Here is a 19396-nt window from a genome sequence, read left to right on the forward strand (position 1 = left end):
GTAGGAAAGCAGGCCTGAAAAATCCCAAAGAAAATGAAGGAAAAGACATTCAGAGCTGAGAGGATAAAATAATTCTTACAGTTTATCATACACCTTACCAGAATAAAGCCTTTAAATACATGTATATATTTTGTACATGAGCAACACTAAATTAAAGAAAACCGTAATTCTATCAACTGTTTCCTTCTGAGGATGCAAGTTGTGTCATTTCACTGTTCCACTCAAGAAGGGTAATGATAACTGGTACCTATCACGAATTAGCAAGATACAAAACATGCATTTGTTCTAACCTGATAGTCAAGGAAGTTTTTAGCTAACACTAATAAAGAATGAATTCTCATTCTTCTGTATGGATAAAAAGTGTATGTGAAGGTAATGCCACTACAGGGACACTGCCTATAGGCTATTAAGGGAGAAAAGGAAGTATTTAAGTACTATCAGAAGACATCATGGGCTTGTAGTAAAGATACAGAGCATAATCATGGCTGTTAATTGTGCCAAGTGCTGCCACTCTAAACTGAAGTTGAAGCCTGTTGCCCTTGTGATATTCTGCAGAACACTATTTCTGCAGCATTAAGTAATATAAGGATTATTGTTATTTTAGACAGGTTCTCAGCTGTCTAGCAGAGGTCTCCTTGCCCTGTTAAACAAAAGGGGACCACATATTCAGTTGTTTCATTTTCAGTTGTATTATTTTTCCTAATGTTTTTTTTTTCTCCCTTTTGGTTATCGCTATTTGACGCATATGGACACCATTACTACAATATGTATAAATAATGTCTTTAAAACCCACAGGTGGACAAGAGCTATTTCAAACCTGTCTAACTGAAGGGAAACAAGGGCCAGAAAGAATAAAAATACGCCCACTAAGAAAAATAAGATTATAAAAATAAAGTGTAGATATGATAGGTCATTTACCAAGGAAAGAATAAAAGTATGTTTGGAGAAACTTAAAGCTACTACCAGGGCTGTACACAAGTTAAATTATGATGTAATCTTGAATATTATAATCAGATCTCATTGTGGGTGTTCTCCAAAAAATGTTAGCAGAATGTATATATGGCTAATGACATTTATATTTTTGTAAATATGTAAGTATGATATGTAAGATAGAGGGAGGGATAGGATTAAGCCAGCCTGGGAAGTGTTCTGGCAATAGAAACCAGCTACATCAGACACAGGAAAGACACCAAAAATACCCCAGATCTCCTTACCACTCTTTAGTCTGTAAGTCTGCATAGTAATTAAATCTTTATCTGTGAGACAGGAGAATTAAAGATAAATAATTAAAAGTTGAGAAGCGTCTCACATTCACAGGCATTTGAAAGTGGCCAAACCTATTGTATGTTCTAATTCAGGTCTAGGTATTAATAAGTCACATGAAAAAAATAGACATGCTGGCAAGGATGAGAATGGGTACCAGGAAACAAGCACAAAACCCAAGAAGTTGTTGCAGTGGGGATCCTGCAACACGCATATATCAAACCAGGAGTCCCGTGGAAAGGAAATATATATGGACAGACAGATTCTTGATAGCTGTTTCAGAGAGATGTTTATTTCTCCAGCCGCATGGCCGGAGCTCTGCTCAGGAACTGTTCCAGTCACGGGCCCAAGGGTCCTTCTGCCCGCGCAGGGGACACAAACCAACCAATGGGAACGAGGCTGAGCAGGGGCAGGGAAGCCCCGTGTCTGTGCCCTCAGGGCCCCTCTCCCAGGGCTCCATGGCAGGGGAGGGACCCCAACACCTCACCCGTTTTATTTTAATAAAAGGAGAATGAAAACAACTGGATAAACATAACAAGAACAGTTTCAAAACAAAACAAGCCACCCTCCTGAGTCTTTAAATGTCCAAACAGATTCTGTGGAACATCTTAGGGCTGACAGAAGGGAGACAGAATTCTCTGAGCATGCTTTGTGGGGAAACTGAGGCAGGAGAGGGTTTAACTTCTTCCCTCCCCCTTTTCATCCCCCACTCGGCATTGGAAAGGGATTTTTGGGGAAACAATTGGCAAAAGCATGGTTTTGTGAGGGAAACCATGGATGAAAAAACGGATTGGGAATACACTGGGGGTAACAGGACATAGGGTAAAAGGGAAAGGTGGGATTAGGAAAGGGAAACTGTAGGGGGGGCTTACAATGGAGATACTGTCTAACATGACTACGATTTTTTGCATATATACTGCCTTTTACAGGAACACCATCAGGCCCAGTGACCTGCGATGCTTGTAACCCTTTTCTACCTAGTACAATATTAAATTCCACCACCTCTCCATCTCCCAAGCTTGGGATCCATTTTTCAGGGTTATTCTTTTTAATAGCAGTTCTATGCACGAATATGTCTTGCTGGTTGTCACACCTTGTTATAAAACCATAATTTTGCTTAACATTATACCATTTTACTATCCCTAAGGTCTTAGTTGCTATGATCTTTTCCTTTTTCCGAGTGGCTGCTGTTTTCTGTCTCGCTGCGTCTTTGCTCTCTCTTTCGGTCGCTCCCGTGTTGGAATTGTCGGGGCTGCTGGTGCCTGCGCGCTCTTCCCGGGGTCGCGTTCGGGGCTGCGCGGGCCGGGCCGGGCCACGCCGCTCAGTTCTCCGTGCGTCGCCTCCTCTGGTCGCAGCTTCGCTGCCGCTGCCGGGCGCTGCACCCACGTCTCGGCCGGGCCCCCGAGCGATGACCCCCCCGCGCTCCGCTCCAGCGCGCGTCTCGGCCGGGCGCGGCTCCGTTCCATCGCCACCGCCTCCAGCCGCCGCCCGCGTGCCGCCTCTCTCGGCCGGGCGTTCCCGGGGCTCGCTCCACCACGCGCTGCACGCGGCCGTGCGGGTCCTGCCGGGTCCCGCCGCTCCCCGCTCCGCCACCGACACTGCGGCTCGCGTGGCTCCGCCCGCGCGCGGGAACTGCCTCGCTGCTGCTCGCAGAGCGCTCGGTGCACGTGGCCTGGGCCGCACGGTCCCTGCGCCACGCTTCCCTTCACCAGGACACAGCTGACATTGCTCAACAGTCTCAGTAACTAAATAATATTCACGAAAATATTCTTCCATCGGCATATATTTTGACTGCAGTATTAACTGTGTCCAAACGGTTTTCCAAAAGCCCTTGGTAAGAATTAAATCCCAAGAAACATAGAAAAAGTTCTTAAACAACCATGCCAGGAAGTGTTTCAGTTCTTTTTGAGCTTGAATCAAGCTAAAATTTACAAATCGTTGTTCAAGAATCATTTTAAGTTTAAGATAAATGTCCATATGCGGCTCTGAGAGCCAAGAGTCTTCCCACGGTTCCTCCATAGTTTAGATACGGAATAGCAAAGCAAAACCAAGAAGAGGAATCCAAAGTTTCCAGGGTTTACTCACACAAATCAGTCGCTTAGGGATCGGGGATCGTTCTGCTCACAAATCTCCACCATTTGTTGCAGTGGGGATCCTGCAACACGCATATATCAAACCAGGAGTCCCGTGGAAAGGAAATATATATATGGACAGACAGATTCTTGATAGCTGTTTCAGAGAGATGTTTATTTCTCCAGCCGCATGGCCGGAGCTCTGCTCAGGAACTGTTCCAGTCACGGGCCCAAGGGTCCTTCTGCCCGCGCAGGGAACACAAACCAACCAATGGGAACGAGGCTGAGCAGGGGCAGGGAAGCCCCGTGTCTGTGCCCTCAGGGCCCCTCTCCCAGGGCTCCATGGCAGGGGAGGGACCCCAACAAGAAGTTATCCCAGAATCTGTTAAGATGATGGATTTTCCACTATGTATGGGGAAAATTAATGTGCTTGGAGCTGACTCAGAAATTAGGGCTAACATGCTGCCGTTGACCAGCCAAAGTTTGAATAGTGAACTACCGGTGTAATTATCAACATTAAATCTCAATTTCATGACAGTGAAAAAACTCATCCTATGGAAGATGTTCCCATGTAGTGAAGGCTTCACATGACAAAAAGCAGTTGAAAGCACATTAAAATAGGATTACTGGTGGTTTGCAGCAAGAGGACAAGGCCTGTGTTGAAGCTTTGTATATTTGTTAGCATTGCACGACTTGCCAGGTTGGAGATGGTTAACTATCTTTATCTTTCACAAACACAACTACTTGATGGTACAGCATATAACCAGAAAAGTGGTTTAGCCCAAAAGTGATGTAAGGTGCCTCAAATATGACACAGATTAATCTCATTGCCATCAGAAATGGTTGAACTTTGCAAAAATATGTCTCATTCTCCTCAAGTTGTTACTAATGCAACAGCAATTTGAATAAAACATGTCGATAAAAATGTGAATTTCCCATAGCTTTCAGTGTAAAGCTATTAATTATTTATCATTTTTTGCAATATTGCATTTTCGTTTTAGTTTCATATAACGACTTATGCTAATTGCTTAGGGCACTTACTATCATAGGCAGCTTTTACATTTATTTGCTGTAAATCTCTGTTTAAAGCAAATGTGAAGTTTATTATCATCATCTTCATCAGTCAATATATTTGACTAAAATACTGAAAAATCCTCTTTGCTATGTGTACAAGCTAAGTCCAAGTAGATAGTGACTGCAAAGGAAATGTTTTTGCAAACGATGTCTTTCTCAAAAATTCAAGTGATTGGAAATTTGTGATATTCAGCAGATTTTAGATCAAATATAGTTTCATGTTCTATTTACATTTTGGTAAACCACTCTCTCATTGATAGTAGTAAATTAGTAAAGTATTAACAGAGGACAATTACAGAATGTATTATTTTTAGTCTATGGGAAATGCATCTAGACTGGTGAAAAAATAGATATCGGGCAAGATTTTGGTTTTATTTTTCATTTCTTTGATCCAACTGAAGGTACCAAAGCAGAAAAGGAATTTGACAGTAAAGAAAGATACACCTTTAGGACTCCTTTTAATCTGGGAAACAGCTAGGAGGAAGGAACAGTCTGATTATAAAACCAAATGTAGTCTAAAGTAAACTTCTAAATGCTGGATTAGAAATCAAGCTGACACTGTGTCCCTTGTGGACAGGAGAGCCACTATGATCCTGGCATGCATCAGGATGGCCAGAAGGTCAAGGGAAGTGATTCTGCCCCTTTAGTCAGCCCTGGTGAGGCCACATCTGGACTGCTGTGTCCAGTTTTGGGTTCCTTGGGACAAGAAAGACAAGGAGCTACTGGAGAGGGTCCAGCAGAGGCCAAAAAGATGGTTAAGGGACAGGAACATCTCTCTTATGAGGAGGGACTGTGGGAGCTGGTTAGTGAAGACAAGATCTTGTGTTCAATGCCAGGAAAAAAGAAATTAGGCAAAACAGAAAAAATTACACAGAACAAAGGTGGGATTTTACGTTAACCGTCAGGTTTTAGTTGTACCAACCCAAATGGAACACAAACTGCTGCCATTAATGTGGTGTTTGCTAACCATTATGTAGTTTTTATATCAATTGCCACAAAACACCACAGCACCTTTGCTATCATATCTACAGTCAAGCAGAACTAGAAAAGATTTCTGACTGGATTGGAAAATAAATATCTGAAATCTACTCAATTTGCAGCAATATCAATGCCTAAAAATTGACTCTCCCCCCCATCCCTGCCCCCTCCCCCTTAAAAAATGCCTGATTTCACAGAAACCTCAGTTTTTCATCAACATTCTGGTGAGAAGTTCCCAGATGAATCTGTTGACCAGTATGTTTCACACAATGGCATCTGTCTGTCTGGAAGTAATAGTCTGATACATCTTGTGTAATGAGGATAATGTCGTCTCAGGGAACATACAAAAAAGCATATTAGAAAGTGTTTTGTACGTGACTGAATTTTCTCTTTCTTGTCTAATTCACATCTCAGCTTCCCTGATTTTTTAAAAATTTTCTTTTCCTGAAGGGTAAACATGAGTTATGCTCCAATAATGAGCAAAGTAAAATGCAGTTTGTGGGAATGCTGCTCAAACTGACAAGACTAGTTTACCTACTGGCTTTATGGGAAGCTTTCCATGGTTCCTTTTTTGAATATATGCTATTTGCTCCCAGCTGGAAACCCTGTCAGCTCCACATCTCCTGAGGTCTTTAAAGTCCTGGGAAATGAAGCTGAAACAGAGTATTGTTAGTTGCCATACTATGATGTGGAAGGTTGGTAAATGTGAGGCCAATTATATGATATTGGTGTACAAGTCAGTTTTCTCATATACAGTAAATTGCAGCACAAGGGTGCATAAAATTAATTATTTGTGAACCAGGCTCTAGATATATTCAAAAATTGCTAAGGTGAATTACTTCTTGGATTGTAAGATAATAATAGCTCATGTTTTCTACTCATCAACAATGTAGTTCTCATACGGGCACAATTGCAATGGAGTGCTGTATTTTTATATGTGGCCCACACTCTAATTAGCACATTCTAATTTCAAGCTTAAAAGAAAACCACAAGAAACATATGGCTTATAGCATTTTATTATTAACAACTAAGCTGTGTGTCTCACTGTGAGACAAAAAGCCAATCTTTCTTTTCTTTGATTCCGCCTTGCTCCCTGCTTTTTTATTTCTATCAGATAATTAAATAACCCAAACAAGATGAAATTAGTTACTTAATTTCTCTAGAAATTAGAGGTAATTTAGATTTAAGGAACTATTTTTGGAGTGTTTGAATGTTTTGTTTATAGCAGCTTAGTTCAGCCTGTTTGTTCACTCATTTCTTTTCATCGGCAAGATTTAAAACCAATCAATGATGCCCTGAATTCTGGCTATATTTAATGAGAGAAAATGCTTGGTTTTTTCTAGTTAAATGCTCCATACTTTCGAAATCTCTCTCCATTCCACCCTATTTTTAAGCAGAATGTTAATAGTATTAGACTGCTAAGCTGAGGATGTTGCTAATAGCAGAATCACAGAGCATGCTAATTACTTGCAGAGAGGTCACAAAGGTTTGTGAGAGACAGATTCTGATAAGGTGGGGCAATTGCAATATTCATGACTTCCTTTTTTTTGTTCCTTTCTAACTTTTTTCCTCTGAAATGCTCACAAGTCTGTGTCCGTATTGATGATAAAGGTTAAGGCGTCTTCATTTGAACGGATCTTTCTTGGTGGATTTTTGTGGTGTAAAGCAGATGGCAGTGCTCCTACTGTCTCTTCAGAAGTGAATACATTAAGGGCAGTGCCCCACTGGCTCTTTGATGAGACAGGTCTGAAATCATCAAAGTCTGGCCCTCTTCTTTCCATCAAAAAGTACAAGCAGGGCCTATAGAGACCACTGTCTATGGAAGATGATAGCGTAATTAGCCTTTATGATAGATAAATCTTCATCATCTGATGATCAAAGACAGCTAAAATTACCAAATTACATGTGGCAGTTTTGTAATATGAATAAAATGAGGCAACTCTATAATCTCTATGATCTTGTTAACTAGAGTGCTAACTCTTTTTCAAGTGCATTTTACATTAGTTAGAAGCTTATTTTTTGTTAGCAGTATTTTTTTATTTAACAATTTATTTGTCATGCAGCAAAACAGTTTGATAAAAGGCAGGAAATACAGGATCAGCATAAAGTGAACAGGAAAATTTTATTTTTACTTGTTTCCCCTTTTCTCTTCCCTTTTTTTTTTTTTTAATGTGCCATTATTTCCATCTTTTCCACTCTTGCATCCCCATTACAGTCTTACTAGGAGGAGAATTTTCTGGATTTCAAGCAGGAGGTGAGACTCTAAGACCTCCCTCAAGATCAGTTATATCTGAAAAACAGGAGCAGATGACCCAGCATGACTGGCTCGAGAGTGAGCTGTAATTTTTGTAAGAGAAGACAGGAACTTTATTCCTGTGCTAATAGTAAAATCTCTTCAGTGAAGCAAATCACTGAGAGTTTGAGGGTCTAGAAGGGTGTTGCAATATAGCAATCTTGAGAGGGTTTTGTGTCCTTAAGAAGTGAAGGTCCTTATTACTGTGATCTGTGTGGATAATATATACTTTTTTTTTTTTTTTTTTTTCTATCCAAACTAAAATCCCCATCTTTTAAGTAGAGGGAAACACTTTGATGTTGTCACTGGTGACACATTTCTGGGCACTCAAGATACACCACCTTTGGGGTGGAAAAAAGAAAAGGTATTGCATGGGGTGGGTAATGCTTTCTTTTAAGAGCTCATGTGTGCATGCACTGCAGTCTGTTGGGAACATAAGGGCTGAGTGACTTTAAACATGGTGATACTGAGCCTTGTGATATCTAATGTCAGGCAGCTCATTTCTAGAGTCTCCGAATCCTGTTGTAAACATATTGCATTCATCCTGGCAGGAATCTTGGAAGAGGATCCAGTTGTAGCCAGGGTGCTACATACGGAGCCAAAAGGCAACCTGCTCAACAGGAAAGGCTTTAAAAACAGGGGTTTGGGGAAGCATGACATCAAAAATTTAAATTGATCTTTTTCACTTAGTACCAAACTGCTGTGAGATTACAGTTTGGGATTTAAGCACCTAAACACCACTTAAATCTGGTGCTAGGCTTTTATTTCCTGTTTGGAATCCAAGTTTATGTTTAAGTATCTTTAGGAACTTTCTAAATAAAGCAATGAAATAATAATATAATAATAATGAAAAAAAGAGGTAGCATTCTTTGAGAGCTATCATCCAGTCCTGGTAATGACCTGAAAACTTCAGGGTCAAATACACCACTTCACTTGCTGCTTTCAGATGATAATAGCTATGCATTATTATTATGTAAAAAATATGGATGTACAGTATGTTCTGAAAGGGAATAACTTGTTGCCAAGGTTACGGAGTAGAACACATCCCCAGTTTATAGGTAATTTTAAAAAAGAGAATGCTAAGACAGTTGGAGAAGAGAGGTAGAAGAATGGTGGAGTGCTAGAAGGTATATAACAGTATATTTCAGTTTTATTATCCAACAAGAGACTTCTTGTTTCATTCAAATATAGACTAATTTGAAGCTCAAAATTACTATTATTATTATTTCACGATCACAGTTTAGTTTGTTTCACATCATGCTCAGTTTTATCTACTAGGATCCAAGTAAGTTACTCTTACCTGTGTAAGATATGTTTGTGAGTAAATAATTTGAAGACAAGGGATATTTTTGCAACATAATTCAACATTAAAATAAGATAACTTTGTATTAGTGGGCAACAAATGTTTTATCAGTAAAATTTGAGTACTGGCCTAATCTTTTTATAGTCTTATTTTGAGCCAAAAGTCCTAAGCAGGTTTCTATCTCTTGGCTGCATACAGCAATTAGTTTGCTGAACAAAGGACACTTCAGAGGGAAGCCTCATGGAAGAGGCAAAGGACAGAATTAGGGTGAGCTTATGATTTGGTGGTACTAGCAAAATTCCTTGCCTTTCTGACAAAGAACTAAAGGTTTGCCTTTTCGGAAGGACTTGGGCTCCTGCTTTCTCAAGCCTAGCTTTGCAATATGGATATGCAGTGCAGCAGTTATTGGACTCTCTAGGCTTCATGTTTTCCTCATCGTTGGGATAATTATGGACAAAGAAATGCATGAAAAAAATCATGACTGGGCAGAAATACATTTGCCCAAATGAGTGTGAAGGCTTTAATTCAACTTAGTCCTTCATCCCTGGTAGTTCCTAGGGAAAAAGTTATTGAAAGTTACAGCTATGCTTGCATGTTGAGACATGTTCTACAGCAGTGGATAACAGGTATCCACATTTTAATGTGGATGGATATAAATATTTTTAATGTTGTGTATAGACCAGGAAATGCAAATATCTCAAGATATTTGTTTGTGGAGTATTGATGATCCAGTTAATGGAATTATTAATGAGTTGAAATATTCAGAAGGCACTTTGCTAAGCCGAGTTGAGTGGACTGCACAGCTAACAGTTGGAACTGTTTCTTTGTGGCTCTTTTAATAAATGGTTTGAAAGGAGCAGTTGTATAGAGTATGCTATACATTTTTCATCAGTGACACATTTAATATGAGCTTAATTGTCCAGAAGTGAGCCTTGGTAACTGCTCCATTGCTATACTGTCTGTCTGGGCAAAATTAACACATTTGTGAAGCTCTTCATTGTAACCAGTCACTTAATGCTGAGATTTTAGCCATCCTAAGCCTAGTCTTGGACTATGGTTTCTGCCAATATGAAAACACACATGAGCTGTTTGGGTTGGTTGTTGTATTTTTTTGGGGGGAGGTTTTTTTGTTGTTTTTTTTTGTTTGTTTGTTTGTGGGGTTTTTTTTGTTGTTTGGTTTTTTTGTTTGTTTTTTTTAGGGTGTTTTTTAGGAAGTAGATGATAAAATAGTTTCCCATGGAATCACAGCAGGTGTTTGGATGGGGAGGAATTACAGAAAGCTATCTGAAATCAAAAAGTTTTAAATAAATTGAGTCTTAGCCCGGTTTATAGATATTCCAGTCAATGTGTTAATGAGTCAAGAACTGCAAATACTTTAGATAAACAGAGAAAAGTGTTGCATCAATTTTGCCTATAGAAACAAGGAAAATTTACAGCTGCAGCTATATTTTGTAAGGAAGCACATATATCAGGCAATGCCAGGTGGCAGGCATATTTCTGGAAGCCTTCTACTTTGCTTGTTTTCTTGAGCATCAGATTGCTTGCCCTTTAATAAAGCTAATTAATTTTACTATCTGATACTAAAATAAACAGATAAGAATTGTGCTAAAGAGGTTTCTCTATAGCGGGAAAGCCAGTACTGCAAAACTCTAATGCTGAATGCAGTTTTCATTCACACACGAGCTGCCTAATCCATGGCACTATGTTGAGATAGGGCAAAAGCAGGTTCAGTTGTTCCTAATCAACAAGATGTGTAGAGGCAGCACAAAATGGAAAGCACTCTTCCCTGAAGGGCTGAAAGAAAATGGACCCTTCTGCCTCTCAGTCCTGCCCCAGATATGGTGCCAAGCCTGAGCTTAAAATGCAGCTTTCCAGCAGACATGTGTTTTAATGATGATGTTGGACACATCCTCCCCAGAGCACGCTTGGTTTTATATTTTTCCCTGGCAAAGTGTTTCAGATGTTTCATGTTCTAGCATTTCACAAAACAGATCATTGTGCAAACTGTAGTGTTCCAGAGGGAGACAACCTCTGCTGTTCCTTAACCCTCTTCCTTGTACAGCCTGGGAACCAGGAAAGATTCAGGGTGAGATTCGTTCCTTCACAATGCGGTTCAAACATGTCCAGGGAGAGAGGAAATTGGGATCTTGTCTTCAGTAAGCCTCCTGCATAATTCAAGTTGCAAACTAGCTCTTAGTAAGTCTTAAACAAACAAAACAAGTAACATCTTATGGAAAGCTGCAGTAAGGAAGCTGAAATAGCACAGTGAAAAATCTAAAGATTGTTCCTGTCCTACATGATGTTAACCCTAATTCTTCTTTATAAATAAGTAGTGAAAATCAAATGCAGTATATGAGCAAGAAGAGGCCAGACATTTTGGTCAGTAACTGGCATTTATTTTCCTATGGAAAAAGAACTCTCTAGCCTGAAAAGGTGATGATGCTCAGACTGAATTATTTAATAGGAATCTACATGTGTTCTTCTGGACTGCTAAACAGCTTGTGATGTTAACCCTGTGATGTGCCCTTCCTCAGCCTGTGTGATGCTAGACGTTTGAGTTTCCCTCTTTGCCTTCCCTTTTCTTCCCACCTGTTTTTCTTGCTATTAAAAGTACTTTTTGTTAATTTTTTTAGCTTTAATTCTTATTTCCTCCCCTAAAAATTCTTAAAATACAACAGGATTTAAATAAGTGACAAAATTCTAATTGACACCAGTGGGACAAAAATTATATTCTGAGTGTTCAGACCTCTTGGGTACGGCTTCAGAAAGCTGTTCTTTGCAGATCTGATTCCTTCTTTTCTTGCTGTTCCTCCATGACCAACCTTTCATATACAAGCCCTCTGAGGCCTTTAAAACCAGTGGTTAACTCACATAGTTAATGTCTGTTTTGAGGCAGGGGAAAAAATAAAAGAAGGGGGAAAAAAAGTAATATAATCCTACCGGACTGTGCTTCTCAGTGGAACAAGGAAAGACACTGCTGATCAATGGAGTGCAATCTCCATGAGACGCAGGGATCAGCTAATGATAAAAGGCACTCTCCAGTGGAATTTGTCCTACATAGATCTGCACTGAAGTGCTCAGCAGGCAACAAAGCCAGCCCTGATCTTCGCACATGAGTGCTTATTCCATGTCGTGTGCAATTTGATTGCATGTTTTGTGTAGATGTATGTGTGTATCTGGTAAATAAAGCCACGCAGGCAAACATGCTTGCTTTTCAATTGTATTTGGAAGAAATTACATTAATGAGATAGACATTTAAAATCATCTCTTTAGAGCAATGTTTTATTTAGTGGGTATATTTCCAGATACACATCCTTTCCCTTTTTGTTTTATTATAGAGAGAGATTTTCCCAAGATATTTCCAGCTGTTAGTTTTAACCTTACATAGCAAACTGGGATTTCTGAGTGCTAGATTTTTTTAAAAAATGAAGTCTTCTTTCTTCTCTCCTTATAACATAGCAACAAGGGCAGATTTTATAAGGGCTCAGACTCCATTTCACCAGTGCCTCCTGATTAATTTGAGCCCATCCCTAGTTACTGGCACAATCCTCTCCAGAGGTACCATGCTGACCTCCTTCATGTTGCCTTTTGAATTTTTGATTTCCAGCAGGTGAACAGGGGCAAGGAAATGAAGACCCATCTTCTAATGAAGCTCCTTTGTGTCCTGCATTTGCTGTGTGTTACGAACTGGCATTATCATGCAATTATTAGCTTACAGCTTTCATCCTGTATAAGATTCCATTGGATGACACAATCTTTAAGAGATGAAAGTGCTTATTTTTCTATTTAATTTTCTATAATTTGTTTTGGTATTTTAAAATATTCATATTAATATTTTTACTGGTTTTCTGACCCATAATATCTTTAAATCTTCACATATTCTTTTACCTCCAGATGATTTAAGCAATTGTGTAAGGTTAATTGTTACAAAGCTGAAATAAGGACCAAGTAGCTTATGATTTTCTTATTTACGGTGTTTTTTCTTTCATGATATATTACCAATTTAGGAACTTTTGACATGAAAGGACCAGTTTTCTTGCCTATCTTGATCTGCTCAAGGTTAATTGTGGAGCTGAGGAGCATATTTTCTGCTGAGTTGCTACATCTCAGAATATAACTGGCACCAAATCTTAGTCTGATTAACTCATATAGCTGGTGACTGTGTCAGCATTGGCAAGCTTTCCTTGTTCCCCATATAAAAGTGTTCCTATGAGTTCCTATAGGTACTGTATTAATCTTTCATTTTACACACTTAATGAAAAGAGAAAACTATTCTCAGCAGGAAGTTTAAATACTTTTCTTTGTATCCCAGGAACACAAGATAATAATAATTACTAATGGAACAAAATTAAATAAATTTGGTGTTATTTAATGTTTTTATCCAGCAGAGAATTTATGCATATGCTTCAATTCCAGGTGGAACAGGGCTCTGGAATCATTGTGACCTTTTGGGCTCGTTTCCTGTTATCTTCTGTTTGGTAGCAACATGCAGCTGTGCCAATTTTGGTATTACACAGTTTCCACCAAAGTCAGTTTTGATTTTTTTCCAAAATAAAAAATTTTATCCCATTCACATAATACAGATGTGTGAAGACATTTTATAGGCCTGTAATTAGGAATGAGTTTTGAGGAAATCATAGTATAGCCTCAAATACATGGAGGGAAACCAACCCAGTGTTTTCCTGCCTCTCCTTAATCAGTAGCAGAATGGCTCAGGCATAACCAAAGAAAGTTCTACCAAACCCAGGCAGTGTAGGATGATGAATAGAATAACATCCATCTGCCAATCAGAAAGAAATACCATGGGATTCAAGGTATAGTTAAACAGTCTTTGCATCTATTTAAGAATTCAGTTCAAATGGCTTAAGGTTGAGTTAGTAATCTGACATGGAAACATTACTGTTCTGAATGGTTTGTTCTTTGTGTAAAATGTTTGGGATTTTTTTGCCTTTTTTTTTTTTTTGAATCATGGTTTCCTGTAATTACCACAACATGAAATGTAGCATGCAAAGCAAAAGACATTATAGTGTTCCCTGTCATTTACACAAGATAAAGATCTTTAAGATGTAGGGAAAAACCAAAATTGTGAACCATTGGAAGACAGAAATACTGGTAGAGGCCACACAAGTTACTGCAGAAATATACTGCACTGAGACACTGAAATTGTTATACTATTCCTAAATCCTCAGTATAAGGTGAAAGCATTTATATGCCTTAAGGAAAGCAATGATTGCCCCAGCTCTGAGAGAAAACTCTCTGCTTTGCTGCATCTTCATTTTGATCACTGCCTTTTTCCTTCCTCCTTTTTGTTTTTTTTTCCTTTTTTCCCTTCAGTACTGTTTCCCCCTGGCAATATGTGAGATTACTGCGTTGTAGCATATGTGAAATGTACATGTCACATACACAACAGGGCTGATGCCTCTGCAGGTGCAGCCATGCTGCTAAATAAAACACCACTAACCTGTCAGCCAGCTCCCTGGCTCTGTGTCCAAGTGCCTCCACTGGCCTTTCCTAAAACAAAACTCAAGTGTACAGCTTCTGATGAGGACTGGACTGCTCCCCTAAACAGCAGAGTAACGCTGCACCAGGTTTGTCCCCCTTCCTCCCACATAGTCCTCCAGTGATGACCCAGAGGTCCTGGCCCTCAATTATGTTCACATAACTTCCTGTTTTAAAAACACTCTCTTAGTGGGTCCAGCAAGGCTTATGCTACTTCTTACAGGAATGGAAACCAGCCCAAACTGATTGTTATGTTCTTGGCACATCACCCATGTGGGACCAAGGCCAAATGCTGTACAGCGTAGATGTGGCCAATACGCCCTAAAAGATACAATCTATGTTCTTTGTGGGTATCTGGTAGACTTGCTGTGGATTGCTCATCCTTGGATTAGATTTATCCCTGAAGCCCTTTCATTTAGAAGGGTCCGATATTTTCTAAAAGTATGCAATAGGTCTTCTAGTAGGATGCCTTTTGTTTTACTAGCTTCATATTCTATTACTGAGGAAAGCTTGTTGAAAACTTTCATTTGAATGAAAAAATCTTTTTTGTATTCTGAAAATGTGTATATATGTAAAATAATTTATATAATTAAGACTAACTGAACTGCCATGTGTAAATTATTTTTGGTTTTGTGAGGTGAAAATCTAAGGAATGTCTCAGGTGGTGAAGGACTACTGCAGTTCATGAAGAACTGCTTTTAGTTGATATTACAATATGATGCATTATGAATTATACTAGGTGAAATTGTGGGAGAGGAGTCTGGACACCAACACAAGGTTTCCATGCTCCATCAGCGCTGGAGTTGGAACTTGTACTTTCACATTATTTAAAGTAGTGGTGCCCCAAGCAGAAAACAGAGAAATGGCAAAATGGCTGTAAGAATAGCCAGGAGGGGCAAGTGCAGTTAAGATTCAAAATCTGGTATTAGAGTATCAGCAATAAAAGTGAAAAAGAAAAGAAAAATCCAAACCAAACAAAACCTAAACCTTTTGTACTACAATCCTTTGGTTATCCTTGAAGCCTAGGTAAGGTAGAGCTAAGCATTTGTTTCTACTTTCTGCTGGCTCTGACAGATCTATCGTAATACAATCCAAGTATACAATGTCCATTTTGAGATCAGTTTGGCTGATGAGCATATGGGAGGCAAAAGGGAATGCAGTGCCTATTAAAATGCTTATGAAAAATAGATAAAGCCTTTCAAACTTTAATAACATGCTATTTGATTCTGTCAGCAGATAACATTATGCACAAAGTATTGCATAGCCAGGTTTAAGGGCTTGAAAATCATCAGTCTAAGAAGGATTCCAGGAGACGCAGTGCAGGATAGCACATATTGACAACCTGCCAGTTCTGAGGGCATGAGGAGGACACAAGCACCATAGTTTTACTTGATCTTGTGGAAAGGAGATGGATAGTGTCATGAGGAGTGAACAGATAGACAGACATCAACTGGACCAAAAGAGAATATTTCCATACAGACATTCTGGGCAGGCAAGATCTAGTAAGTGAAGCATTACTAAATGTATTTATGTCCTTCCTGAGATTTTCTACAGATACCTTTATGCCACAAGCCTCTAAATATTCATTAAAAAAAGAAAAAACAAATAAGCAAACAAAAAATCCTGCAAAAAGCATAAATAACTCCCAAGATTCTTGGAGCTATGTTGTTTCTGCTCTGGTTTTTTGGGGTGGTGAGCACCTGCTTGAAGGAGAGGAAATTTCAGAAGTGCCTTGAGGAAAAATACTCATTCAGTCAGATCGCAGGCAGACTGATATGATCCATGACATTCATCAGGATCTCTTTATTTGATATGCTTGGGGAAAAAAAAAAAGTCATAGGTTCCCTTATATGCCTTTGTCTGTTTTCCTTGGATTTGTCTTTAATGCATGCAAAAGGAATAAATCCCATTTGCACTCTGCCATTCCAGCAATGCTCATGGAAGAACCCCTGACACCATGGCGAGGTGTTTCTGTATGATGTTGCTGTAAATCCGGTGTGGTGCATTTGCAGTCAGCAGAATGGTGTTGCTCTTGTCCCCTGCCTGCCCCGTACTGATCCCGGAGCGCTGGCAGAAGAGTGGGAAAGCTGATCTCTCACTCTGTTACACACACCCCCTCAACGACTCAGGCAGCAGGCATTATAACTTCTCTTATTTATTCTTATTCAGTGTTTTGACCTCAGTCCTGGCTGCAGTGCTTAATATGATTTATTTATTCATAAGATGCTAAACTAACAATATTGAGTTTAGCGTGGACTGCCCATGAGACACTGAAAAGAAATGCTGACATGTTATTGCTAAGGGCAATGGGCAGATTACTCTGCCTCACATTCACATGGTGCATTTATTCACCTATAAGCATTTTTATAGGGACTGTAATTGTAACACCTGGACAATATATGTGCACTATAAAAATGCTGAAAACTGTCCATTAGGACAATTAATTCTCTGTCCAGCTTCTGGTTTAATTGAGACATTGTGCCTTTGGCTGTGTTATTGCTTTTAATTTAAGGCATGCAGCAGGGCAAAGCTAGCTCTCACAGCTGTGAAAATACGTGGGTTGGTATTGGGATGCTGGAGGCTGAGGCAGAGCAGGAGAGGGACAGAGGACGTGTTACAGAAGTAGTTCCAGCACAGTTTTAAAGATTGTATTGTTTTTGTTGTTGTAGTGACACTGGGCAAATCTTTTTTCATGACTGGTAATTAGGATAGAAAATTGAGCTTAAAGGGGACTGAAACTAATCAAGGTTGAATTTGACTAATAGTTCTGGTCAGAACAAAAGCGGGGAGAAATTTAAAAAATGTCAAAACATATCATTTTGACCTTTCCGAAATGAAATGTTTCATTTCGGAAATGCCAAACCATTTCATTTTGACATTTGTAAAATGAAACTTTGACTTTTTGATTCAAAATGTCAATTTTTTTTTCATTTTAAAACTGACCTACATTGCTCACATGGTAGAAAACTAACGTAAATTTAAGGTAAAATTAATCCAGAACACTTTGAACTGAATAAAAATCTCAATTTTTCAAAGAGAGGTAAATGAATTCTACTTTTCTTGCAGTTACTCTCCTTACTTGTTTTGTCTGTCCTTGTTGATATTGTGGTGCTATTATTATTGTGATTTTCATATTCAAATTTCCCTTTTTCCCTCTTTTTTGCACTAATTTGGAAAATCTATGTTTGTTGTATTGTAATTTGGTTGGAGATTTTTCTTGGGAACTATTTCTCTGTGCAGTTGCTTGGGGTTTTTGTTTGTTTTTTTTTTTCCTTTATTGGTGCATGGTCTAGCCAAGTAATACACATCACCACATGCCCATTGCATCATAAGAAACCGCTGAAAAATATCTTTGAGCTGCTAAATACTAAGTTCCCCAATGTGCTTGTTAAATTTGAAACTGATTCTTGGGAATTTCCCAGTCAATTAAAAGACCACAACAGCCACAGAGTGAAGCAGAATGTTTAATATTTCTGTTGGTAACAGGCGTTTGCCAACAGCCATCTTCACTACAGTCTCGGAAATGGCTCTTTTCAGGAATCATATTTCTTTTTATTACTTTAAAATAGACACAAATATAGAAATGCTTGATGGACTGCCAGACAGGGAATGAACCTAGATCAAAACTGGTTCCTCAACTAGAACTGCACAGGCGCATAGTATAGCTCAGTAAATTCACTGGGAATGAAGAGCAGTTCTGAATTTAATACCCAGTCTTCTGCTTTTTCCAGAACTCACTTTGATGAGAATATTTTTCTGATAGTTAAGTTAGATTTGATCCTGTAGGGTACAAAGTTTAGGGTTAGTAAAATACCGCCATTGGAAGAGAGAGTTTACTGCTGAAGCAGCAAGGACAGGCAGGAAAATGAGTGTGCAGGTATGACCAAAGTTCTCTAAATAATTTAGTAAGATAATGGTGTATTTGGAAATCAAAATGTACAAATTACTGCACAGTAATGAGCAAGACATGGAAAAAACTTTGAGAATGGAAGCAAGTGGATAATTTCTGTTTATGTGATATTTGAGGACAAGACTGATGTAGGTATAGAAACAACACTGAAGGCCACTTATTAAAGTTGAAAAAAAAAAAAGAGTAAGAGATTCTTGTAGTTAGCCTAGCAGTTGAAGAGCCATATCACACTATAAATGTGATATATTTCTTTCAATGGTTTACATGGTACCCTTGCTTGTGGTGCTATCTTTGTGAGACTTGTCACTTCACATTGGCACTTTTCTTCAGCTGACAGTGAAGTATGATTAGATTGTTAGACTGGCTTTTTAGATCCCCCAATTATCAACAAAAACTGAATAAAATAACTGAATCTTAACCAATGGACTCATAATCCCAAAAGCAAATCAAACTAGGCTTGTTAGACCAACAATTAGCCAAAATATTTTTTGAGGTGACCTATGGAAGAACACTAGAACTTCTTCAAAGTCATGGGCTGTTTGATGCTCTAAGTGTCCAGAAGAAGGCAAGAATCACTGTGCAAAGCACTTGCCTCATAAACAGAGTGACAAATGGAGTTTGTCAGAGCTGTACTATGGTACTCTGGAGGGTGATGTTAATTCCAGGAATACTTGCTCCAACTCCTCTTCCACTGGAGAAAGCTGGGAGAGGAAAGTAAGAAAACAATTTCTGCATTGCTTTGAAAATTGTAGAAAAAAAACCCCAAAATGTATTTGTTCCAATCTACAGTAACATAATTCCTGTTTTCTGCTAAGAACATCTCAGAGGCTTTTAGTTTAATATGTGGCAGGAACATTGATGAAGCTAAGTTTCTTCACAAGAGCTTTTGATTCATGGAAGATCAAAAGTTGTATCTCGAGTTTTCAGCTAAATGAATTTGACTTGGAAATACCTAATTTTAAAGCAGTAATCCGAAGCTTGATGCAACTGAATGAGGAAAAAAA

Source organism: Corvus hawaiiensis, chromosome 2, assembly GCF_020740725.1.
Source record: "Corvus hawaiiensis isolate bCorHaw1 chromosome 2, bCorHaw1.pri.cur, whole genome shotgun sequence".
Lineage (NCBI taxonomy): Eukaryota > Metazoa > Chordata > Aves > Passeriformes > Corvidae > Corvus > Corvus hawaiiensis.